Source organism: Strix aluco, chromosome 1 (assembly GCF_031877795.1).
Source record: "Strix aluco isolate bStrAlu1 chromosome 1, bStrAlu1.hap1, whole genome shotgun sequence".
Taxonomy (NCBI): Eukaryota; Metazoa; Chordata; class Aves; order Strigiformes; family Strigidae; genus Strix; species Strix aluco.
Genome location: NC_133931.1, coordinates 98,573,129 through 98,600,446, shown reverse-complemented (window position 1 = coordinate 98,600,446; position 27,318 = coordinate 98,573,129). Strand labels below are relative to the sequence as shown.

The window sequence follows — 27,318 nt, the reverse complement described above, 5'->3', positions numbered from 1 at the left end:
TCTCCCTAGACAGCCTAAAGGATGCTTGGGAAAAGCATTTTGATGCAGATTTCACACTTGCCGGTCGTGACACTGGAAAATACAGTTCATGCTGTCTCCCGACAAAAAGCTACACCGCATGTTCTTCTATATAAGGCGTACATGCAGGAAAGTAAAAATATCTTTTCTAGTAAGTTATGCAAAGCAGAAACACCCTCCTGGTACTATTACAGCAGACTGGAAGCTAAAATGATACTAATTATACAGTTCACTTGAACTCCAGCAAGGCTCTGTGAGCCCTAGCACGAAGAACGCTGCCTGAGCGAACCCCACATTGGGCACCTCCCTGCCACCATGCATGGGCAAGGCCCACCAAAGTGCCAGGGGAAGACAGCTAGGAAGGGCAGGCAGCTTTCCTTTACCTTTCCCTGCACGCAGGACCTGCTGCTCTCCTTCTCTGTCACCCTGCACCACGGCACCAAGGGGCATGGGACAGGAGCAAGGCCGTCCCCATCCAAGCGAGATTTTACTCCCATACACGGCACAACTCTGATCCATCTCAGATTCTTCTAAGCATCAAAGCTCCTGCTGAAGAGCATTTTCCACTCTCTTGCCAGCTTGACTGCTCAAGATTAAGCAAAGTTGAGGATGACTCCGCAGCTCATTCCACATTATCATGCCAGTGGGCCGATGTGAATTTGCAACGAAACAAGAGAGGCGGCACGCTCAGAGATGAACCAGACTGAACTTTCAGGACTGGTTTCTCCTGCTTCAGGCCCATCTAGCGGGGGTGCAGTGGAATTTTTAAAAAGCTGTCAGAGATAGTGCAAAAAAGGAAAAAACGCATTATTTGCATATATCTAAATAATGAAATGAGGGATTTTTCATTTCCACACTTCAGTATCTCAAAACTGGCCAGGGGAGTATTTTAATTTACTACAAGGTCTAACGAATGGATGGATTCCCACAAACACTGACAGTAACATTCCCTTTCATAATGAAAAAGATCAGAACATATTTTACTCTGAAGGATGATTTTTAAAGCAAACTCTCAAGTTCTCTGAGAACAGCCATAACTACAACACTGCTCACAGAATGTTTGGTAACTTTACAGAAGATGTTGTAAGTTAAACATTAATTTTTCAATAAATTCACTAAGCTACCCTACCATGTTTTCAAAGCCACCCCATTTAATTACTTTATTACATCAATAAAGAATTTTGGATATCAAAAAACTGCACATATATTGAAAGAGAAAGACAGAGATATCAACTGACTCAAAATGGACAGGAAAGAAGCAGGAGAAATGATGTGAAAATGAAAAAATATAATTAATAATCTACAAAACAATCAGCACACCAAAAAGGTAACTTTATGACCTCACTTCACCTGCGGAAAGGCTGAGCAGGCTTTCAATCTTTTTCCATTTGCAGGCTCCCTAAGGTTTTCCTGGTAAAAGCGAAGCTCTCCACAGACTGACTGGATGCCAGCTGACAGCCAGCTTGCTTTCGGGAGTCACTGCTCTTCAGAGGCAGGCTCGCAGTCAACTGGTGCACAGACCACAGTCACTGGTCACTATTGCCACCACAGAGTACAAACTAAAAACCACCATTACGCTGCAAACCAATTAACCAGTGTAACCAACAACGCTCTGCAGTACACAACCTCTACCTAGTACTTTCCTCACAGTTTATGCACAAATGGTGCAACACTGTCGTATCCGTGACACCATGTTGTAGCCAGTTATCCCAAAGGGGCAATGTTCCTACAGGACAGAAAAATTTGGGTTACAGACATTATTATGCAACATTTGGGGTGTATTTAAACAAACTCCAGTCTTAGCAATTAATTTTCTTAATATTTTCTGGGTATTCTGAAACGATGCAGGTGTGCAGGCTCGCAGGGAGCCACCACATGCCTCATCCCTCTTTCTAACCCCACGCCCCAGCTGCACCACCAGCACCCACAAGCGCACTCTCTCGGGATAAACCTGACCCTGCAGCCGCACGGAGCAGTGGAAAAAACCCCTGTGAGAAGCAGCCGCTGCTCCGGTGCGGCGGGAGCACCGAGCGCAGCATGGTCCCGCAAGGAGGGAGCACCTCGCCGCAGGCCCACACGCCACTGCTGCGGGAAACGCGGTGGGGCTGGGGTTCAGAAAGGGCAGGCAGGGCAAGGGGAAGCGGCCAGCCTCCAGCGGGCACCCATGGGCGCTTGGGGATACATGGGTGGTGGTGTTCATCCGGGAGCCCTGACCCAGGGGCAAGGCCAGGGCCCTAACCCCAGGGCCTTCCAGAAAGGCTCAACAGGCCCTGACACCAGCATCTCCCCAAGGTGCAGCTCACTCAAAGGTGGAGCAGGGGCAGGAGACACCCCTGCCCACAGTCCCCCTGGGAAAGTCAAATGCCCACAATTCAGTGAACTAAGGTGGGGGATGGATTTATCACTAAAGCTAAGCTAGTGGGATACCTACAGGAGTAAGATACAAGTGTAACAAATGCATTTCTATTTAATGCTCTTTAGCACACAAAAAACCCACAAACACCATACACAAATCAGCCTCACCAAAACACAACAGCAAAGGGCAGGCAGGGGCAGATGGGAAAAAATAAAATCACTTGCCCCCAGGCAGTTCCTCACCCCTCAACAACCCACACGTAGGTGAGGTCCTCAGCTTTCAGTTTCAGGTGAAAAACTCCCAGCACTCCTATAACCCACCCCCCCCCCGCGAGTCACCGAAATGTCCCCCGGGGAAGGACAGACATCAGTCTACTCTCCCAGGGCTTGAACAGCTACTCCTAAGGGTTCACATGTAATTTGATAGCTCTGACGAGAGGCACAAGCAATTTATTTCTCCCTGGCAAAGTGATGCCAGGTGAAACACCTCCAGATCAAACTATGTGAGGCTCTCTGGTCTTGCATGCATCTCTTCCTAGCTGTCTATGAATTTTTCTGAAAAGCAGGGTAACAAACTGCACTCAGGGAGGCAGGGCATTCAGTTAACAGGCTTCAGTACTTCACACATATTAATGAACGGGACAGCAGTAATGTTAAAAAAAAAAAAAATATCTTTCTGGGCCACAGTCCTGACTGTAAGGTTTTAAAATCACTAGCTGGGAAACTCACTCCCCAGTTGGCTCATGATTCAGCTCTGAAAGCAAATATTTAATAATTAGTTAGTAAAGGGAAGTTGTGGACAGTTACACCTCGGGGTATTTCCAGAAATGATAAGTATTTTAAAATGCAAATTCACAAATTCTGCAGCATACATAATTTGAATATCTGGTGTACATCCCGGTCATATACCATATTGCTAGCAAATACCACAGTGCAAATAGTTTTTCCAAGACTACATATATCCCCAGTGACACATTAGAATGTAGTTTTAAACAATAATACAAAGATAAAAGCATGTTGTATATGGCATGCTTTGGAGCAGTTACCATATGCTCTGCCAATAATCTATGGATTAATAGGGCCCTGATGTACAATAATACATTGGCCACTCACAGCTCCATAGAAGATTATTCCATTCACCATGAAAATTAGCTGAAGATTAGGCATATGTCACAATTTTTCATTCATATTTTTAACTTGGTCAGCTCTAAGATACTACTGTTGGGGCTTAGGGTTTTTTTATTATTCTTACTCTTTAAAGGTCTGATCCTAATTCCATTAATTTGCACTAACATCAAGGGAGCTGGTTCAGGCACTAAATCAGAAGATTAACGTTATCTTAACAATTTACTTCTGTGTCCCTAAGAACAGCTATACTAGAACATTAAAAAAAAAAAAAAGATTAACCTATTATCCTACCACTGACAGTAGATGTAGCTGATACTTTTGGAAACAGAGCAACTATTCGATGTAAAAAAAGAAATTTGTTTTGGTATGATTACTCCTAGTTTGGGCTGTGTTCCTGGGCAGTTCAAAATCAACATGCTTTTCTAAACCTTAGCGTTAGGAACAGGCAGTAAAATAGATCTATATAATCATCTGCAACAGCAACCCATCTTGTAACAGGCTAAAGTCTCCTGAGTATTTTATTTTCTTGGTTTTTATTTAGAACAGAGGTCTGGATAGTCAGGTGAATAGCCAGCCACAAAATAAAATGTCATTTACGAGTTACAACCTAACCTAAGGTGTGGGAGACTCACCCTCCACTCTTTGTAACTCTAGAGGCTCCCCATACAATCAGCAGCATTTGTGCCCGGGCAAAATGACTTCAAAATAGTAACAAACTGGAATGCTTCCAGGACAACATTTTCCATCCACTCTGTACATGCTGTGCAACACCTTACAAATAGCACAGCCCTGGAGAGTAAGATCTCCATGTGTTACTATCTTTACTATCTTGTCCAGGTTTCCTTAGCAAAAATGAGATTGTCCCTAACGAATTCAACAACTTGGGCAGGCAAAATGCCATTGGCATCACCTGGGGGTCAGGAGTCTGCCGGGTTTGTATATGCACGGCGTCAGCAGGGGATTTGCATTTCCTAATAAAAGTGCTGTTGTTTCACCCTTTGGACAAAAACGCTGACGATTGCCAGGGGTCAGGGATTCCCCAACATCCCCCTGCAAAAGGTACCTCAGAGGGGTTGTTTCTATGTAGGTTACCACCCCTCAGACACAAAGGCATTGCAGGGGTTCTAGCGACCTTCCCAACTTCTCTTCCTACTTACAGTGGGTAACATACAGCCTAAAGGGAGCTGCTTACACTTGGCAAAGCAGAATGGTGCCACTTTGGCATAAATCTGTTGCAGCACCTACAACTATGAGTATATAAATAATTCAGAAGGTAAATTGTATTCTGCATTTGTTTGGTTTTTAAATACATACCTACCTTTTTAATTCATCTGGTAAGCAGTTTGTGCAGAGAGGAGTACTATATAGTGCAAAAGTATGCTAAAATTGCATTTGCATTCTAAAGATAAAAGTCACCATTAATCACATCTGAAAATAGGAGAGTCTGAAAGTGCAAGATACAGTTTTGAAGGGAAAAAAGTCACAACTACCAAAACACTTTCAGAAAGGAGGCTGACAAACTTTTCCTTCCTGTCCCCCCAAAAAAACTCCTTTAAGTTGCTTGCACATAGCTAAACAGCTAGAATCAAACTGGCGCACAAAGGCAAAAATGTGCTCTACACACTCCATGATAAGGAATTTTAGAAAGCAATGCACCTATCAGCACTATCACCAGCCAAGTGACTTACCAGACCATCTACATAACAACATAGTTGCCAAAAGCTATCAAAAGATTTATCAACAGTGGGGTACCATCCACCACAACAGTGCATTACACAGAGCAACAAAACAGAAATATTCCTGTTCCTCATGTGGGCTTGGTTTTGGCTGGCCTCTTCTGTTTGCAAAAGTATCATTAGTGATTTTCACCAGTCCCCATCTTTATTCTGTGTCCTCTTTGGGGGAGGTTTGTTACACTGTGCATGCAAAGAGGCAACAGTCCTTGGTCTCCCAACATATAGGCAGGCTGCAACTTACTGTGTATTTATGTCAAGTGCTGTATTCTGATCTTACCACACATTTTTGTAAGAATCAAGCAAGCCATAATGAACTTATAGTAAGGGATTATGCACACACTCATCTGCACACAGATGTGGGGAGAGCAAGCTTGCTTGTTAAAAAAAAAGGAAAAGTCAGCCCTACTTTATGTCTAGAAAAGAAAGGTCTCTATTAAAAGTAACCCATAGCCAAACGTTGAGGTTACAAGAGATAACTTACATCTCAAGCAAGTCTGAGAATGGACAGTAGAGACTAAACCCCTCGCGTCTTTTCTTGAACCCACATCACTTCTTATATTTGTACAAGTGAATCCAAAACACTTCGTAGTCCTGTGCTATTAACCTTGTTGAGACAGTCTTCATCAAGTAGCAAATGGGTGGAGGACGGGGGAAGACAGAAAAGACAGAAGAACACCTCTTTGCTTCCAACTTTACCTGTATAGGAATATTCCCAAACCTAGATATAAAATGTCCAATCCTGAAAGGTAATTTTGCCCCAGTTTTCATAAGGCATTTTTAAACGTACCTGAAGGGCTTTAAAACTTTTCTGTCTTTATCTGATCAAATGCTGTCCTTCCTCCTGCAGTCCTGGCATTCTTTGTGGTGAGACTGTTTCAGTATCAATATTAATATTCAAATGTCAAGTTTGTGACACTACATTTCCCGTGCTATTTAAAACTTTCAGAACAATTACTATCCGTGAAATATTAAACAGTAAATTTTTGCTACCTGCTTACAATTTCAGCAGTCCTCGCTGTGACAGAACAGCACTTATACTAGTCACATGCAATTTTACTTAGAGATGTATAGTTCAGCTTTTCTAGCAGCACTCATATATTTCCCCAAACCAGCTTTTGTTGTTTTTAGCAAAGCTACACGTTTATTGTTTTTCTGGAGCACAACTAAGCCCTGACTATCAATTGAATTTATAGTAGTTAGTACTTCAGACTTTTGTTCCACATATATTCCCTAACTGATAGCAACTTTAACATACAGTGAACTACTTTTTTTTTTTTAATATTTATGGAATACTAATTCTTTCCTTTATCATTTCTACTGCTCTTAAGAAAACCCCAATATTTCATTTTTGTTTTTTTTTTTTTCCTGTTTCAGTACTTAGTTGAGTCTCTTACTTTTGTAATTATCTAGACTGTGGTTACGTATCTTTGGCTATAAGGGCTATTTTTATTGTAACATGTAGGTGTCTTTAAAAGCAATATACATTAGAGCTGTACAGCTGAGAATACACTGAACTGCCACTCCTTCCTACTAAGCTGCCAAAGTTTTGGAGAAGCTTTCATATAATAGTACAAACTGAAAATAATGAATGCCTATTGCTGTATACAGAGAGGTTCATGTTAATTAGATATGTTTTTCTCCTTGTGAAAGAACAGCTTTATGAGGAATGCACAAAAACCACGTCGAGCCTTCCATTAACAGATGACATTTCAAGCTACAGATCAAAATGAAATAACCCAAATAACTCAAGAAAAGCTTTATTTTCAGTGTATGGCTTGATCATGCCATAAAGTACTTCAGTATCATTGTACAGGTCAGTTATTTCCACTGTTCTCCCCTCCAAAACTGGAGGCTGATTTCAGAATGCATATGCTTCTTTCAGTCTTAATTAACTTCACTCCAAATTTGAGCCAAAAGGGTCTGATCCTAACCCTCTGAAAGTGAACAGGAGGAATGCCAATGGGAATGAGGCCTAAACATGTCTACAGTAGTCAACAACTCTGAGTTACAAAAATATTTGCTAGTATCTCTATACTGACTGGTCTCAACATTTCCATTATAATCCATGTACCTGGGGACATCTGTATGTTGGATGCTATCCATACTTCCCTCCAGCCAGCTGAAAGGAATTGTCTTTGAGTGATACAGGGCACTACCTCTCCCCCAGAGACCTGCAGACAACCAGCTGAACCCTCATTTTTCACACACATCAAGAGGATCCTACCATTTTAGGCTTAAATCCAGTTTACCTGCTTTGCTACAATGTGCTTTAGTAGGGTCATAAAAGGAAGCTTTGGGTTTGTTTCAGGAAATGAAGGGCTAGCAGCTTTTTCATGTAGTATGTCATGATGTAAAATATTCAGGGCTAGAAATGCAACAACAAGGTTTAAACAACAGCTCATGAATAATGTGCCCTGCAATTCTTCATCATTGTTTACACTGCATTGAGAGTTATAAATGAAGTAATAAACAGCAAAATCCAGTCTGCCAAATAAGAAGCCTGTCACGAATGCTTTTTAAAAAATAGCAGGGGTAATACTAACATCACAACCTGTATTCTTGCCACTCCAATCAGCAAAAACATCCTTGAATTTGATCTCCTGTTGCACCCAGAAGGATGGCTATGTTTGTCTACAAAGCCACAGCACAATTATAGCTGAACTCATTATTTTAAAGTGTTTGAAGTACCTTGAACATGACAGAAGATACAGAAAAACAAATTCCATTGGACAATATGCAATTCATACTAATGTTAATTAATTCACATTCACAACATAAGCTGAAGCTGTTGCAAAAAACCCATTATGGTATATTTGGAGAACAAGTACTAGGAGCAAAACACAAAACTTGGCTTAATTTAACCAACCTACCAACACAACTTTACTAAAATGAGCCCAAGTCTTCCTTCTCCTTATTGCTCCTGGAGGGATGCTTGTAATTAGGCCCATCAACCTGCACTGATCAAGAACCAGCTCTAGAAATAATACTCCTCCTTTCTGCAGAAATCAGTTGTTAAGGGGACCAATATTAACAGTTTTTAGGAGTGATGTGGGTAAAATGTGAGTGGAACCACTTCACACCCTAGTTGAGAGGTCTAGCTGAAGGAACAGGCATACATGTTGCTTTTACAGTAAAATATGATTGTTCCTTCTCTTGCCCTTCCAGGACTTCTCCGCATCTACTCATTCATCTTCAGGCCTCCCTGGGAGCCTGAAAACCAAACCACGGGTGGGCGTTTCCAAAACGGTCCTACCACTGCCCTGCCCCAAATTTCCAACTGCTTGCCCACATAAAATATAACCCTGCTGAGGAGAACTTGCTCTGAGACCCCAGAGCACTCCACTCTGCAGAAACTGGGCCAGAAACAGCATGACAGATACCAGTAACATGACACTAGCTAGGTGAGGCAAACCTTCCCCGGAGGCTCGTAGCAGGCTCTTTCTCCAAGGACAAAGCTCCTCAGTGTTTTTTGTCTGAGGTACGAACATGCAGAGTTTATACAGTTATGTTGACAGGTGAACTGCTTTGGTCTCAGTAGTAACCACAATTTCTTTTGAAGTCCTGAACTGAAGTTAAGAGATGACCCAGGTCTGTATTCACACACCACATACCACAGCCTTTCTCAAACACAAGAGGAAAAAAAAACAGCAACAAAAAGCCCAGCTACAGAGCAAACCCCACTTACACATGCCACAAAAACTCTTATTTTCCATGCCCATCCAAGAACGCAAATTGTCCAAAGACTGAATACCATCTCTCCACAAAGGACCTCTGAGCCCATCGGAGTGTCTCAGCTCCCTGCCAGCCTGCCAGCTCTGAACAACTGGGCGCTTGCACATAATAAAAGTGTCCTCAGCCAGCTACAGCAATGCACTTAGCATCCAGACAGTGGCTTCTTTTCATCGCATACCCACCTGTACAGATCTCTGTAAAACACACACACAAAAACTTTACTAGTATGAAGGGAAATCAGTGGCTATAACTGCAAAGCACTGTGTTGCTAGCCAGAAACGAAGAGCACACAATCCGATGCTGAATGACTGCCAGCAAGGAGGAGTCCCAGCTCAAGGCCTCAAAACCGCTTGGAAAGCTGTTGCCTGGCTGATTACGTCCCCGCTGAAAGGGTAAGGCTTCAGAGCCGTGTGCGCAGCAGATTAGACACATGGCTCCCAGCATCGCCAGCAGAAGCTGCAGATCTGAACTTCCACGCGTACTCTGCAAATACACCCTGGTGCGTACTCACACTGTATCGTGTCTCTGAGCTCCACTGTTATAAAAATAATAGCTGTAGCAGTGAAACCATAGTCCATGGGCAGTGACCACAGTGCGTGCTAAACTCTCTCTGAAACGAAATGGTCCATAAGAAATTTTAAAAACCAAGTGAAGGATGTGGTAAAACTCCTATCAAAAAAATAGTAAGGGCAGTGTCTCTTTGAAAAAAATGGACAATTTGGCATTTGCAGTGTGTACAAGATGTCTTCATACACTTTCCTGATTCCTTGCCAGTAACTATTCAAAAAAGACCACTTAACAAGCAAACAGGTCTTCAGCACAACAAATAATAAAAAAGAGAGCAAAGCTTGTGCTATTTAAATATCATGAAACATTCTGCTAATCATGCACAGATGGAAGTACAGACGCTTCTGCCAGACGCCTTGTTCAGAAACTTTGCTCTATTTTTAATTATTTGATGCACAGAGGACCTGTTTGCTGATTAAAAGGGCACTGCCTTTAAAAGGACTCCATCAATATGGAGTCTAGTCTTGTTTTTAATGGAGGATTTTAAAAGTAGTAACTCATACCCCTGAGCTCCCTACACCAATTTTTATAATCTTATACACATGTGGTTGTTTTTTTTCAGATGTTTCTCTCACCTTGGGAAACTGTCTACATACGGGAGAAGTGAAACTAACTACAGTGAAGCTATTGTTAAATACACTGAGTAAATCCATTTGGAAAATGTGTATTTTCCTCTAATATCCTTTAGTTTGTATCTTTTTTGGCATTACTTATAACAAGAAGGGGTATCAATTTTCAGATAAAAGCATTATTTTTGACAGTTTTCCATTCAGTCAGAAGCCTAGTTTTTTGAGAAAACGTATAATCTCCAAAATTATCAACCAAAATAGTTATTAAATTGGGTTTTTTTAAACCTACTATAACCACATTATCATTCCAATAGTCAGTTCTTGGCAAAAACACAGTGAAACACAAAAAAAAAACCCTCATATTTTTTCACTTCATACCTTCTGTGAACTTCACTCATTCAGCGGCTACTTCATTCCTGTGCCTCTCCATAGCAGTCCAGGAATTTTTTCCTCACTGAAGAGCCTCACTTAAAACACATACCATGTTCAATTTCTTTTCTTTTTCTGAATGAAGTGCTTTTCAAACATTCTTTTTTGGTTTTGCTTACATTTTATCCTGAATGTTTTGCAACCTGTTACTACAGAATTTTGCCAGTGGAGCAGAGTCACAGTATGAGAATGACTGGAAGCCCAGGGAAAACTGCCCAAGCTGTTACTTTTGTTCCATCAGTATGACATGTGAAAATTGTATTAAATTTTTAAAGCTTAATAACGTTAACAATTTGAAGTGCTGCTATTAACACAGTAAAAGAATCCTTTGATTAGCAGACCACATGATACGATGATAAAGTAACTGTGACCCCATTATCTCATGAACAAATGGCCCGAAGGGGGTGGCTACCAGCTCATGCTCAGGTACAGAGAAAACAACGGATTTTTTTTTTTTTTTTTTTTTTTACAATGCCAGCATGTAACATTATACAAACAAATATATGCAACTGATTTGTTAGAGACCAGCTGACAAGCCTGAAAAGCAAGATGCCTGCTGAAGAGACACTGCAACTGGAAGCCAGGGAAGACTGGCAGGGGCACACAGGACTGAAAATCCAATGTTTGGCCAGGGAAATGGGCACCCACAGTGAAGCTTCAGAGAAGAAATTAAGGGGTTTTTTCCCTATGAGGAGAAGGCGAAGGCTATATGGAGTGAGAGGCTTGTCCAGGCATTTCATCAGGGTTGCAAAGCTCAGAATCCAGCTATAACGAACAAGGAAGGAAGAGAGGTAGGTGAAATAACATTCAAATTTGCAGTTCTGCAGAAAATTACTGAGGTATTGAAACCCTCTGAGCAGAAATGGATTTTAAACACAGAAACACACGCACAAAAAATCAAGCCAAAGAAAGGGCCAACTCACAATCAAAGTATCGTGCAGGTAACAAACCCAGCAAGGGAGCTGTACAAGTAGGTCAGATACGCAGCAGCAAGAACTGCTGAGCACGGGAGAATCTCGCTGGAGAAGGGGGTGAGGAGAAAAATTAACTGGCCAGCAATAAGAGAATAAAGTCTGGAAAAGGTTAAAACAGGACAGAAGGATGAAAGGGCAAAACACTGCTTGGGCTATATAAAGAAAGATTACTCTAATTCACTGACACATCCACCTGAAGCATGGGAAGGAAAGAAGACTGTTGACACTTGACTGAGGAACAGTTTTCATTCCCTCTTCAGTTGGAGGAAAAGCCAAGTGAATGCTCAACTGCCATATCTACCAAACTCAACTACCAAACAAGCAGTGTCTGATCAGCAATGCTGACCTGCCAGCAGCAGCTCCAAGTCCAGAGGGGCCTGACACACCTGGAGACCCCAGGCCAGATCCCATGCTCAATTTACACCGTGGTTCCATTTAAACCATCCAAGTAACAGAGGCGGGAACCTGACCCCTTATTCCACCACAGCCTTTGGCTGAGCACCTCAGTGAGATGCAGAACAAGCACAGTTCACATTAAAGAAGATAAGGAGCATAAAAACCTGGTTGCTGCAGCACTGGCTGCACAGCACTACTACTTTCATAGAGATATTCTGGCCAAGCTGTATAAACAGCACCAAACATTGCAGGAGAAGTGTGTCTTAGTTTGCATTTCTTCCATTCCAAACAGCCAACGTGACATTCAGCATGTTCGACTCCTTAGATAACAGGGGTGTACTTGACTGCTGCTGTTTAATGGATTTCACATGCTTACTGTAAACCTTCTACCCACCTCAATTTTCCTTAGGGCCCTTTCTGGCTGTACTCTAACAGATAACAACATCTGGATAGTTGTGTCATATAACAAATGTTATACTTCCACTCAGGAATTACTTTAATTCACTCAGCCACTACTTTAATTCACTCAGTCACTCCACACCATATTCTCCCTCAATCCAATGCTGAGCTGCAATTAAACTGGCAGTGACCAGCAAATGGTAGAACGCACCCATACCAGTTTGTGTCATTCTCACAGATGAGACCAAGCACCAGGACTGAGTTATTCTGCCAGCTTGTGCAAATATGGAACAAAATACAGACTTCTTCTTCGGTCCTTCCTGTATTGTAGTATCACATATATTTTAAGACACTATATAATACTTGTGTGCTATCCAAACACACAGTGCAATTTTAAACTATAGATTATTGGTCCATAAGATCCACCATCATCCTCATTCCCCATAAAATAGAACACAGACACATTACAGAGAAAGCACTGCCGTGTCACTTATCTCCCCACAATTTAATTAATCAACTGTCAAGTTCACAAAGGAAATCACAAGTGACTTCCAAGACTGTGTCATTAACAAAAAAAAAATATTAGGCCAGATCACAGCAGAGATCCAACAAAGTTTAGCAACGCTGATAAGTAGGAAACCTGAAACTCATCCCTGATTCAAAGAGGAGGCAGACAAGACCTAAGCAAAGAGGTGATGCAGCTTCTCAGTTCTGCAGACTAGGAAATGCACAGGCAAAGCATTTGCCCAGATCCACCAGTTCATCTTTGGCTATTCCATCAGCAAGTGCTGCTGACAGAGGAGTCATGCTAACATAGGCCGGGGTAGCTGGTGGGGAAAGAGGGAGAGAGAAGCCAGGAGAAAGAAATGTAAAATCCAGGATGTATTAGTTCTCTCATTTGCAATAAAGTAGGGGGGAAAGTACCATTTCATTCAGGTGACAGTGAGACCACCACAGTTATCAGTAGAGAAACCTCTACTGTATGTTAATGAGTTAGGTTTTGTTTGTTTCAAACCAGATGCTCAAATCTTACAGCATTAGTAGGCAATTAAAAACTTGTATTAGGTGACAAATTATTTTCATGACATTCATATGATAGTCTTTTACTTGCATAAATATTGATAGAAATACCAGCATCGGTGTGTCTGGGGCCAAAAGATTTTACTCGGAAGTTCAATCTTCATGACAAGCAACACTGCCCTGCTGAGGGAAGAAGATACCTTGGACCAAATTTGTATGTCCTTAGGCACAACCTCTTCTGAAATTGTAGGCAATGCTGTCTGAGTAGAGTCTCAGTTTTGGGGAAGTGCTGTCAAGCCCAAAGAGACGGTGAACAGAGCATGGTTTGGACAATTCACAAGTGGATGGCTGCCACTGCAACCTTTCAACCTTTCACCTCTGAGCAGTCAGTTGAAGACCAGCCCAAATCACCATCTAATAACTCTTTGGTTGACTCTGTAAAATGAATCTGACACCAGGGCTCAGGATGCAGGTCCCTCCCCAACAGCTATAATGGTCTGTAGAAGGATCTGTCAAGGCACAACTCTCAGGTGCGTAAGCAAAACTTTCAGATCACAGATGGGGCATTCTGCTCATGGTCATAGCTTTCTTTTCTGTCTCTTATGGAGGATTTCTGTTTTCTGCAATGCCTATACAGCACTACCTGATACCCTGAGTCATAAAAAAATGTAAATAGGAAAAAAAAAAGTTTTTAAAAAAAAGAAAAAATGGCTCAATGACCTTCTGTTGAGTTTTACTTATTTTATTATGCTCCCTATTATTATGTTCCCTACTTATTGCATTTTATAAAATGTAAAATTTTATCTATCATACTGTCTCACTTTTAAAATGCTTGCTTTTAAAATGTGACACATTCCATAGGAAAAAATACCCAAAAACCAAAATGGAACTTTTTTTTGTATTAAATGAATTTTAAAAACAATCACTCAAGCTACAGCAAACATACAGACAGATAGAAAGTAATTGTGTTTGTATCTGAATTCTGTACTTCAAGCCACCTTTGATCAACTTGATTAATATTCCTTTCAAAAGATTTTATAGCTGGTGTACTTCATGAACACAATTAGATTAATCTCTTCTGAATCCTGTGTTTCATAAAATTACTGTTCCTCTGATTAATTTTACAAAAAACACATGTAACTATGTACAAATGCATTTTTCTCATTGATAAAGCAAGCCTGTGACACAGCTTCCAGTACTGGCCAAGAGATATCACTGTGAATATCCAATAAATCAGCAAGCCTGACGATGAAATGTCACGTGAGCTAATACACAAAATACTACACTTCTTATTCAAGTAAAAGAAAAAATAGCCCAGTTCTCATCTTATAGCACTGGATCAGCTAAAATGCAATTCTTCAGGGATCAGTATCTGTGGGGTAATGCCACCAGCTAGTCGAAGTCACTGTTGCTGATCCACAAACCTTCCTCTGCTTAAGTCAACGATAAAATTTTAATCAAATTCAGTGACATGGTTTCCCACGGTTGAATTTCAGAGACACTGGGTCTGAACAGGACCCATCTGACTCCTGATCTGCAAGAGAGACTCACTTTGACCTTACCAGGACTGCCATGCGCAGGCTGATGTCACTTCACCCCATAAATCCCCTCGCCCGGCGCTGTAGCTAAGCACCGCTGAACTCAGGTACCCTCTAGGAACACTGCGATGTTGTAATTAGCAGTGAGGCTTGTAATGCATTCCCCAGCCAGAAACGAGGGTTGCTGTGGTCACTAGAGTAAAAGAATGTGAAAAGGGATAGGGGAAGAATTGAAAAGACAGGTAACAGTAGAGAACACAAATGATGATATATTTAAGTATCTCACATTAAAACAACACAACAACCACCAGTATCAGCTGAACTGCCAAATAGATATTACAAGTAACAGTGAGGTTTTTTTAAAGAATAATATTTCCTTTAAATAGATTATTTCAGTGGAGAGGAGCAATGATACACAGAAGATATCTCTGACACAAGCTTCTGCTTCTTAACATCTAAATTATGTTAGGGTTTGTTTTTTTGGAGGAATGATGTATTTAACAAGCTGTTTGCAGTGCAACAGTAATCTAAAGCCCTCTTATTTTCTGGCAAATGCTGTGCATCACTCACACTAAGCTTACCGTTAACTGTAAACTGTTAACATGTCTTAGTGTGGTTTCAATGTTCCTATGGCAAGGCTAAATAGCATTTAGAAAACAATGATATCCCCAGGCCCGCACTGTAGTTTCTGAAGCAGAGATTAAGCACGGTATTCTGCTCAACAAGCTCATCACTGTTAAGTAACTCATCAGAAAATAAAGAGGGAATTATCAAATGGGAATTGCCAAGTAATTAGTTCTCTGAAGCAGATGACATACAACTGTTAAAGGGAGGGGCTTCCCTGTTAGTCATATGTCAGAGTAGAGTCTACTAATCTGTAAATAAAAATGCATTACATATGATTGGTGCTATGGGCTTTTAACTGCTAGTGGTACATGGAGAATAAACTTACATCTTCTTCTAATGTAATAATCTACTAGGATTTTTTTTTTCTCTTGCATACAGTGAATTTTCAAACCATTCTGGATCTACTTGCTGTCAGACTATCTGGGGAAAGCTATGAATACAGCACACTACCAGGCAGGAGACGTGCTCCAGGGCTACAGAAAAGGAGAAATGCATTTACCGTCATATTAATTCGAAAAATCAGTCTCTACTCAGCTACTACACATGGCACTGAAAAGGAAAGAAATATTCACTAGCACAAAATTTCTGAGCACAGTAAAGGAGCATTAAGCCTGCTTTTTGAAATTATCCTTCTCCATTAAAGCCTGACTTTCTTTCAAGTAGCTGGCCTCAGAGAAATGTTAAATTTACAAAACTACAAGGGCCTTCACGCGTGGGTACCTGACAAACAAAATTGTGGTAACAGTCACAACCACACTCCAACGTGAGTGAGAAGCACTTCAACATTTGTACTTTTTATAGAGTAAAGAGTGACTCAATAAATCCTTAAGTCAGGTTTACATCTAGACCCAAAATGGGCTGATAATTGCTAAGTAACTTATCAGAAAATTAAGAAGGAATTATCAAACTTGGGGTTTGCCTGCATCACAATATCTCACCATGAGAAACCCCTCAGCCAACACACTCAAATCCAAATGCTGCCACCTGGGCTAGCTGTCAACCAAAACTATACCCCTGGTATCAAAGGCTAACTTTCACCCAAAAGCATACCCCTGGTATCAAGACACGGCAAAACCCAGCAGCACGCCGCTGGCCAACATGCACAGCTGAGGGAGAGGGCAAGAGGAGGGCATGCACGAGCGCTGAGGCTTAAGCACAACTGCACGTCACATCTAGTCATCTCACCACTTTCGGCCCTCAGCATGTAGAAGTTCTCCATCTCTCTAATACTTGCACTAACACCAGAAAGCCCACACTTTAAAGTAATGCTAACAAGTTGCAGTGCGTGGGACAGCACATCTCTTATTCCACTGCAGATACACCTTTTTAAAACAGAAGTTAGGAGATGAATCAAACCTCAGGTCGTGGCTTAGACTGCATTAGGAACTTGTGTTTTTATGTAGACAGATCACTACACTCAACTCCATCTACACTTTAGACTGTGCTATAAAACTTTCAATCAGTCAGACACCAGACCTTCAGTAACTGCTGAAGGAACAACAGAGCAAAAACGTGAAAGGTCATGGCTGAGGTGATGGGGTGGGGCTGAGGGGACCACAGAGCCTTATTTCTAAGACATCAGTCTGTACTCACATCATTTATTTACCTTTTGAGTTACTCACACACAAAACAAACAATTAAAAAAATTAAAATTATTTCTAATTACTATCCAATTATACCTAGTTCACATCTCCGTTTCACTTCTGCTCTTAACACCTTATAAATCTGCATCACCTACCTTCTTTTAGCCCTACAGCCATTGTAGGCTTTCATAAACAGTATGAGAGGGAAGAAATAAAACCAGGTACGATAAAAGGTCACCGATATGGCAATCAAAAAGCCACCATTAGACACACTAGTCGGATAGCTCTTTCTGTGTTCACTACAAAGTATTTTAGAAGGGCAGATTGTTGACCGTTTACAGAGTAGTAGCCAGAAGTCTGCATAAACCAGAAGTGTCTTATGTAAAAAGTAAGTCACATTAGGTAGTATACAGACATACTTACGGAAAATTCTGAAAAAAAAAAAATTCCTACAAGTGGACTGCGGCTGTAAATTCAACCCAATACTACAATATGATTAATAGATATCAAGTGACTCGACAGTGGAAAAGATTAAGAACTCTTTAGTTGTTAAAATGTCCAGTGTTACACGCAAAATCCTCTCAACACAACTGTTTAAAAGAAAGCATTGAGTCATTTGCCTACGTGGAAAGAGGCAGTGCACACTCTGAACAAATAACAATAACTCTATGTTTTGTAGAGCAGACTAAAATTAATTAAAGCCATGATTAAAAAAAAAAAAAAGCAGCAAGCTGTATCTCTATTTATTTATTTCAATTTTGGTTTTACTAATTCCCTGTGTCCTTATTGAGGCAAGATGCTTAGCAGGCTCTGCAAGAACACTGCTTGAACTGGAAGGGTAAGCACACCTGGAGCTCACACACAACAGCAACATCACTCCCTGAAGCCACATGTTTCCTCACACAAGTAAAGCTATCGATGATGTGTAGGGCCATTAAGCCTAAAGTAAGGTTTCCAAGATCTCATCCTGGATGCGTTCAAACACATCCAATGTTTGCTCCCTCTGACAGACTCCAGGTCTGCTTAAAACGGAGCGGGGCTGTTGCCACCTTCACCCCAAAACAAATGCAAAAATCGGAAAGATGATGGGTCTTGGCACTTGAGCTGTGAAACCTATCTGTGGCTGCTCACTGCACGGCACCGGGTTGTGTTTCTTTCACGTGTTACTACTGCAAGCTCCTGCCTGTTACATTCAGTAACAAAGAGAACGTTTGTAAGTAGGCAGTCTCTACTCCAATAACTTTTATTTGACTTATTTAGTTACACAGTGGGCCTGATTTTGATCATCTCCTAGAAAAATGAGAACTAATTAATGAAGCCAACAGAGGTACCCCAAACTCAGTGACTAAAATGTCCAACAACAAGAAAAGAAGCCAAAACAAATCTGATCTATGGTCCACAAATACAACAGTATACTTCAAGCTGCACTGGTACAGAAAAAAGCAATACAGTACTATATTCCTGCCACGTCTCTGCACCAGACTTAACTATTTTTTATCCAATATTTTTTATCTGAAATGTTCACTTAGTATCTAGTATAGTGTTTATCATGCAATCATGGGAAATGCCAGATGCTAAAATATTCAAGGTGACTTAGCAATACATCGTGGATAACGCAATCTGATTATTCATAGGATTTGACCAATACACTATAAACGATTACTTTTTCTAATTAAGAGATATAAACCTTTTCTGGAGTAATCATTTCTACAAATAAATACCATTTCATACAACCCAAGCTAATTCTGAAAAGAACGAAATGCTTTGTGGAAATGATAATGTCATAACAAAAAGCTTCCTTCTATTCGATCTCCCAAGTCAATAGCTGTTACCAAGTCAGTTTTCTTCCAAAACAGAAAGACGAAATGTGTCAGCACATGGGCACTTTGTCTGGTTTTTCACTCTCAAGAAATTCTTATTGCTCCGAAGAGATATAGTGGTTACAATCCACCCCCACCATTCAAGCTCATTTATAAACCGTAACAGGCATGTCTTTGCATGTAACTACTTGCTTAGACAACTTGCTTTTAAAGCACAGCACCCTTCCCCGCAGCCACAATAAAATGTAAATTATGTGCTTCATACTTTTCTATGACATGCTGTATACATAAAAAAGTTATTCTGCAATGGAGACTTTCTGATCAGCCCCTCATAAATAGAATGCTATAGTAATTAAGTTTTGTGGCTGTAAATAGAAAAAAAAAATCCTTTGATTTTCTGCAAGTAACCACTATATTTCATTTTCTTTTATTTAAAGACATGGGCAATTTTCTTACAACCCTTATCTTTTTTTTTTTTTAAGCGTTAGCAGTATTGCCAGTACCAAGCACCCAAAAATAATATAACAGGTCCAAAAAAACAGGCTGGCTTAATGACAATCAGATTAAAGAAATAAAAATAAAAATTTATGTTCTTTTTATTGGCAGTATGATAATTGAGCCTTGAGACTTGGTTTTTTCAAGGTATTCTCCACAACCATTTGGGAAGGAGAGAGAGGAGAGGGAGAGCAGACTGATAGATGTGCACTATTACATCCTGTCTGGCTACAGCATTTCAGGGAAAAAAAAATCAGAAGAATTGAAAACATTCCTCAAACCAGAGTAAAAGAGTTTGAGGAAAAGACACCCAGGCATGTCAGTAGTGACTAGTTATGCTGGGAAGCGTCCTTACACCAGACAAAGTTTAGTGCACAGAAGGAACCCAGGACACTGGAAAAGTCAAGCAGGTTGCAAGCAACACGAACCACTGAAAATGTTCATAAGAGTGCAGGCAGGAATTATACAATTTCATGCGTGGCATTTTACAACAAAAATCAAAGCCTGTAAACTTTTCCATTCATACTATCATCTTTTAGTAACTGAATATGCTCTGACCTGAGGTGAACACAAAACCACTCATCTGGAACCCACTGTCCTGTAAGTCACCGAACTGAGTCACCAGAGTTAATGGAATTTTTCTGACGAGTTTCTCAAGGACCTCTACTGCCAGGCAAGGGAAGTACAAACGTATGATGGGTAGGTAATCATACAGACACCGGTAAGGTGTCCACGCTGATTAAAGCCCAGAGTAGACAGTGTACACTTGTTAGAGGAAATAAAAAGCACTATATTCTCACCTTATTGGCAGTGTGTATCTGTATGGTGAAGACAAAAATGAAGGTGGTCACTGTCCTGCAGGGGTCAAGAATAAGTTCACAGTTTGTATTGCTTGCCCATCTGGCTTAGCCTGCGATGTGACTGTTGATCCAGGAGTTGAGGAGACGGAAACCAAAATAAAAAGAAACAAAAACACAGTTAAGAGTCAAACAATTTACAACATGCTAAGACATCCCAATAAAGACTGAGAGGGACTGCTCTTGCTGTTACTCAAGCACAAATAAACTATAGATCTAATCCTGCAGACAGAGCACATACAGTAGAAAGCAGAGCCCATTTATTCAAACTGAGTGCTCTTTTCCTAAATGTGATCATAATGAGGTGAAGAATCATAAGCAAGTCGAGATGACTGTCTTCACTGCCAACAGAACATATTTTATTTGAGGAGGAGCATCATCCAGAAAGCATACTGCTGCAACTACTACTATCAGGCAAAAAATAATCAGCTTTGGGAATGTGACGTTACCTTGTGCACTATTTTGTCATTAATAGTGGCATGCTAGTCAATGCATATTCCTGCAAATTCCCAAGTAACATAAGCAAAGGAAAACTCTACCAATGTGATTTTTTTTTCTATTTCTGTATTTTTGCTCAGTAAAATTACAAAGAGCCAGCACTGAATTTCTGCTGACATCACATATTAAACAAAATACATTGTGTTTTTTCACTTGGAATCTCACCAAATATTCTTATCACTCTTGGGACAATAAAAGGATTTAGTGGGACCATTTCTCCCTCACTGAGAAGCATTTTTGTTGTTTTAGTTTATGAGCATACGTACTAGTTCCTATTTATGGAAGGATTTACACACATACTTAACTCTAGATAGGTTCTTTAATCAATCCTCATTCAGCAAAACCCTCACTGGGACACGTACTAAAGTAACTTAGCAGACTGGGACCAATGCACACACACAGATTTGCATGTGTTGTACAACAACCTCAGACTACACCTTTGAGGAAAAAAAATGAAGCATTACATTCTCAACACATGCACTGAGATCAGAAAGGACTTACGGTCATTGATCAGTCTTTTGTCTTTTTGCAAAAGTCAAGAGTCTGCAAAGTTTCTTACATTTTAAAACACTGGTCACGTATCAGCTCAGTCAAAATCAAGTAAAAATCTTCAGCTTTTTATATAAAGAATGTGAACCACTGAACAAGACTCCAAAATACAGTGCCTTTGTCCAAACACCTATTTATTTATTTATAGCACTTACTCTTGCACAGAAGTAAAATGAAAGGATGAGGTCAGGATTTTCAGTTTGCAAAGCTTAGGCTACTGAAGTCACTGGAATACAGCACGTCATCTCTTTGCAATGAAATCATTTACCTGTGCCAAGCCTGTCGCGCTTCTGTTTCTCATGCTAATTATATTTTTTTTAAAGCAGAGTTGGTTACAGCATTCTCAGAAGAGCCCTACAACTAAATCTGTTATCTGCACCCTGTGAATTGTACACACTGTACCTGTACGGTCCTCCACAGCAGCTGAATCATTCACAACCTGTATGCTTAGCTAAGGCTGTCACATAGCCCGACTTCCCTCAAGCGGCATCAGCGTGAGCTGCCTCGCACGCTGGAGTAGGTTTGCAGCCAGCCAGTGCTTCAGCCCATCTATGCAGTTCTGAGATGCGTTTCCTTCAGAGCCTGCCATACTTCTTTACCCTTCAATTGGTACACCACAATAAAAGCAGCGCACTGTATGAACAATGACAATGATAATCCTGACTGCCATCTCCTAAGACATGCTGCTAAACTTCAGCAAGGGGGAAATTAGGCCTCGATTTTGTTTTACTAGCTACATTACTACAACAATTATTTTTAAATTCTAATGTTTAAATCCTTAGTTGCTTTTCAGGTGACTGCATTTAAGTGTCTATTTTCTTAATTAACAGGAAACTAGGCCACTGGATCTATTACATAAAAATTTTTTTAAGTGAAATTCCAGGTCCCTTGCAAATGTCTTTTAAAACAAGACTACTTTTTTTTCAACCTTTCTAAATAAATTCAATCAGGCCAGAAGGGCAAGGGAGAAAAGTTGCACTGTTTATTTCCAGAAAGTCTTTTAACTATGTATATATGGCCTTTTTGAAAATAATTACTTTCTAATGCTATTAGTCACACAGGTAATTTGTCTTACAATAAAATACATATAAGCAGTGTGCAGCACACAACGGCTCACGCTACAGGAGTCATCCTGCACGCAATTATTTCATTCTCTCCAGCCGGTCCTCCTAACAGGCTCCTCTATTTCAAGCCCCCTCCTCAGTACGGAGGCCCAAAACCAAGGTGGCCATGCCAAGCAGAGGATATTCTCTCCTAACAAGAAAGGCAAGTTAGTTGCAGCACTGAAAAGCTGCACTTCAGATGCAGGAAACTGCCCACAAACTCCCTGTCCCCTTGTCCCTCCGAGGAGAAACTCCTCTGCTCGGCAGGCAGGCTGAGACCTGCAAACTTGTCACACCAAACCTGAGACTGCCAGCTGCCTGGCACTGCAAGAGCTGAACCACCAACAGGCATTTCTCATTACCTCCTCCAGCTCCGGTGCTTTACCATAAGAGCGATTAAAATATCTATTTTACTGAGATATTTCTGGATTGCATTATGTTCCAGTCCAGTACTACAAACGCTCAGGAGCTGTGGGTGCTGATGATTTCTCATCACTGAGACACAAAATCCTCCAGGCCAAGTTCAGTATTAGTGTAAGTGCATGCAAGATTAGTGACTGGAATAGGGGTGTTAACCACTTCTGCAGATGCTTAACGCAGCTCCTTAATCAGGCAAAAATCCTATTTAAGCCCACAATGCTTTTTGCTGAAAAAGATATACAGAAAATAATGGTGATACACAGCAGATCACTTTCTGAGTTGTGTTACTCTACTACATGCCTGGATTAAGTCCAATAAATGAAGTTATTCTAGATATACACCCATGTAAATGGCTCACAATCCTGTCCCCTGGAGTCACTCCAGATTTATGACATTAGAACAGAGTGCCAGATTTGGTGCCTTTAAAAAAGTTATACCTACGTTTGTGAAAAAGTGGCTCAAAAGGGTGGTGCCCAAATACTGGGAATGAAGACAAACACACATTCCTTGGTTAAATACATTTTTAAGAGCAGTATACAGTTCAAAGCTAATCAGACCACATATTTTTTCAATGCATTACTAACTTTCTTGCAGAAAGTCTCCAGCTCTATGGCTATAATATTTTGATGAGCACAAATGCAAAAAAAAAACACCGAAAAACAACACAATATCGGAGACATTATTTATTGATAAGAAAATTGGTTTTAATAGTATATACTTAGTTTTTCATCAAGAGAAAATGAAGTTAGCTTTCACCTAAAACACAAAAGGGCGTAGACTTTGCTAAGAACTATGAAGAGGCTTAACAAACCTAAGTGACAACAGTGATATCAGGTATCACTGACCTTAATTTTACTGGCCAGAAGGTGTAAAGTACAGTACATGAGTGGAGAATAACAAGCCCGTGGCCTAAAATATGAATGCTGGAATGGGAACTGTTACTAACTCACAAACACCGTTACAGCCACCAAACAGTTAAACCAGCCAGCCAGGGGAAAAAAAAAAAAAAAAAAAAAAGAAAAAAAAAAGAAAACTCCAAAGAAACTTTTATGCAAGCTTTTATAAGCCAAAAGCATTTTTACAAAGTACCACGCCTTTGTTAATTTGCTAATAATAAATGCAAGTAGAACTGACAATTTGGCCAACCTGCCAAGCGTGCCACGTACCATCCCACCTGCCTGACACGACAGCAGGCGAGGAGTACCCACCCTTCCCGAGAAGCTCAGCCCTTGGGAAACCACCACCACCGGCATCCTTTAATTTTGGCCAAGCCAACACAGCTCACGGAGGGCTGGTGGTAGCCCGCTGGGTCGCCCGCCAGCCACACACACGCACACCTGAATGGACGGTGAATACCGTCTGTTACCATGGCAGCCTGATCTAATTACATGAGTGATCAGGGCTGGAGTAAGCGCGCTGAAAGCCTACGCCGCTGACATGTCGCTACATGACGGGAGAGACAGACAGACAGACAGGCGAGCGCGGAGAAAATCTATCGACCTCTGCTTTACGTAAAAAGTGAGGAGATTACAGCCGCCCTTTAAAAAAACCTGCTGCCCGTAAAATATCAGGCCGGTTTTACGAACAAATTAGGTGCAATAACATGCAATTACAACTTACTATTACCTCGCAGCATCGCAAAAATAACTACGGCGTAATATTTTCCCCGGCCATTCTCAATTTCCCTCTCCCTCATTCATAACCCTTGCTCCATATCATAAAACTGAACCATCTCCATCACCTGAACAGAAATAGATGAACGCAAAGCTGGGATTTTCCTTTAGGGGAAGGCTTCGTTCAAAACTGAAATTAAAAGTCCTTGACTTCTCGGTGTGTAAGCAGAGTAACTCACTACGCCTGACCACATCTGACACGTAAAGTAACCATTACTGCATAAAATACATAACCATGAGCGTTAAAGGTTAAAGTGTAACCTGCGTTACAAAATATGAATTTCTTTACCATACGGAAGGGAAAAGGTCTCCGGCAAAGGTCATCTACCTGCACCCTTGCCGATCTGGACACAGAAAACATTTGTAAGGAGGAAGGTTTTACAAACATGCATTTCTTCATCTGGGCATAACAGGAATGCCTAAGATTTTTCCCCAATTCTATCCGGAGTTCAGGCTCACAGGGGAGAGATGCTGCTCGGAGGAGTCCCTATTACACAGCATACGGTAAACAAAATAAAAATAGCCCGTCGCTCTCGTTGTCTACACAGTGCATTATATAACGGGCTTCCGACTTGTTTTCTTTTCTATTATTACTCTTCAGTAATTCCTCCTCTTCAATAACATGTAAATCGCTCCCAATTCTGTCATTTTATTATTATCGCTATTACTATTACAGTAGGAGCTAACGTTTTCCAGCAGGCTTTAATTTAGACTTTAATATTCTCAGGAATTGCACTGACGGATTCAGCACCCACAAACATACACGGGGTCATTTATTTGTTTTCTGCCGGTACATTACGAAGCCTTAGGAAAAAACCCAAACCCCCACAACCCAACCCCCCCAGTCCGACCCAAGCAAACCCCGAGGCGGAGGGGGGACGGGGGCAGGTGAACGGCAGGAGGGCAGCGGCCGCCGCTGCTGGAAGCGAGCGGAGCCCCGGGGCGGCGGCGGCTGGGGGGGAACCCCGGCCCCGCTCCCCGCGGGCGCCTCGGGACGCCGCCGGCCGGACCCCGCGGGCACCCCGGTTCCTCCCCCCCTTCCCCGGGCCCTCCCGCCCCGTCCCTCCGCCGGCGCTGCCCCTCCCGCCCCCGCTCCCCCGGCCGGCAGTACCGGGTGGCGTCTGCAGCCGGCTTGGGCCCTGAGTGAAGCGGAGCGGGGCTGCTGCCGGGCACATCCCAGCCCCAGCGCCGCCTCCTCCTCCTCCTCCTCCGCCGCCGCCGCCGCCGCCTCCTCCTCCTCGCTTCATTCACCCTCCGGCAGCCGCCCAGCCCCGTACTACATACGCCGTGCGGCGGCGACCGGCCCTGCCGGTACCCGGCCCGCCCGCCCGGCCCCGCGCTGCGCCCCGCCGGGCCCGCCCGCCGCACACGCACCGCGCGGCCCCCCCGCGCCGCCACACGCGCGCACACACACACCCCCCCCCCCCCGTGTCGCCACACCACACACACACACACACATACACACACCACACACACACACCCCCCCCAAGGCCGCCGCACCGGGGGCAGCCGCGGCTCGCAAAATGTCCACCGTCCCCGCGGCCACCCGCACCCCGCCCGGGCCGGGGGGGAAGGCTGGGGGGTGTGGGGTGAGGAAGGAGGAAGGAGCGAGGAGCCGCCGAGGTGGGGGGCAGGGCAGGGCGGTACGAGCCGCTCCCTCCGCGGGGCCGCCCCGGCCCCACCGCCTGGCCCCGGCCCCCCGCTCCCGCGGCGGGGCGCACCGTGTCCCCGCACCCCCGGCTCCGCTCCCTCCGCCAGAGCCCTCGGCCATTTCGCGGCCGCCCCCCCTCCCTCTGTCCCTCGGGGCCAGGGCCGGGCCGCGGCGGCAGCGCCTGCGGGCCGGGCCGTGGCGGGCCGGGGGCGACCGTAGCGAGGCGGGCTGTAGCCCCGCGGCGGGGTGGGCAGTGCGCTCCCTTTCCCCCCCGGCCCCGTGTTTTTCCAGCTGGAAATCGCCGGCGGTTTGCAGTCTAAACAAGGGAGGAAGCCGGGGGGGGGGGGGGGCAAGGCAGAAAGCAGAGGAGGAAGAAAAAGCCACTTACTGTAAAGTGTCAGTGGAGGTGGGGTTGGCGGGGGGGGGTCAGAGAGAGACTCGCACACAAATGTCTTCCTAGCTGATCACGGGGCTTGGGTCTGCTTTTTTGTTTGTTTGGTTTTTTTCCTTCCCCCTGCAGTGACACAGGTCCGGGATGTCTCCACCACTGTAGTAGAAATGATGTCTGCGGTGCAGCGCTCGCTCCCTCTCCTCTCTCCAGCATGTAAATGGGTAATAGAAGCCAAATATGGAGCAGTTGGCTGCCTCTGCAACAGCTCAAGGATCCTACTTCATGCAAAGGGGGGGGGGGGGGGGGGGGGGAGAAGGGAGGAGGAGGAGGAGGAGGAGGAGGAGGAGGAGGAGGAGGCAAGGCAACACTCTGGCAGGCGGCCAAGAGAGCCACACAGATTATTGCATACGCACAGCACCGCCGGGCCAAGGCGGCCCTTAACCCTTTGCGGGGCCGCCGCACGCTGCCCGAGGGCGGCGGCGACGGGCCCGGGGGGGGGGGGGGGGACGGGGACGCGGGGGTCTCGCCTCGCCACTTACCTCCTCCTTCCCCTTGTAACACTTCAAAGGCCAGGCTGGCTCTCTACGGCGGGATTAATCCCTGCGCACGCCGCTGTTCCACAGAAGTGCCCGCTCCTGAGGCGGGCTGCGTCGCGGGGATCTCAAAGCACTTTGCAGGCGGCAAGAAATGAGCTGAGGAGGGAAAAAAAAAACCACCCCAAACCTATATTGTTTAAGGGGGAAGGAAGAGGCAGCTAGCGAAGCGTGCTGTCCTTCAGAAATGGCAGGGA

General features: G+C 43.0%; 1 protein-coding gene across 8 annotated transcripts in view; it reads right to left on the bottom strand.

The window, feature by feature from the left end:
• The window catches only part of ATXN1 (ataxin 1), a 229,470-nt gene extending 202,344 nt beyond the window's left edge, over positions 1-27,126 (bottom strand). For 4 of the 8 annotated variants that reach the window (XM_074828758.1, XM_074828739.1, XM_074828812.1 and 1 more), the window contains exons 1-2: positions 25,598-25,697; positions 20,187-20,307 (exon numbers count right to left, since the gene is read on the bottom strand). The gene's annotated coding sequence lies outside the window, so the exon portion shown is untranslated. Of the gene's footprint in view, positions 1-14,885; positions 15,055-20,186; positions 20,308-25,597; positions 25,698-26,525; positions 26,745-27,067 lie in introns of those variants that run through there. The other 4 variants (XM_074828775.1, XM_074828785.1, XM_074828767.1 and 1 more) reach the window with 4 other exon arrangements.
• Between the last annotated feature and the right edge of the window lie 192 nt (positions 27,127-27,318).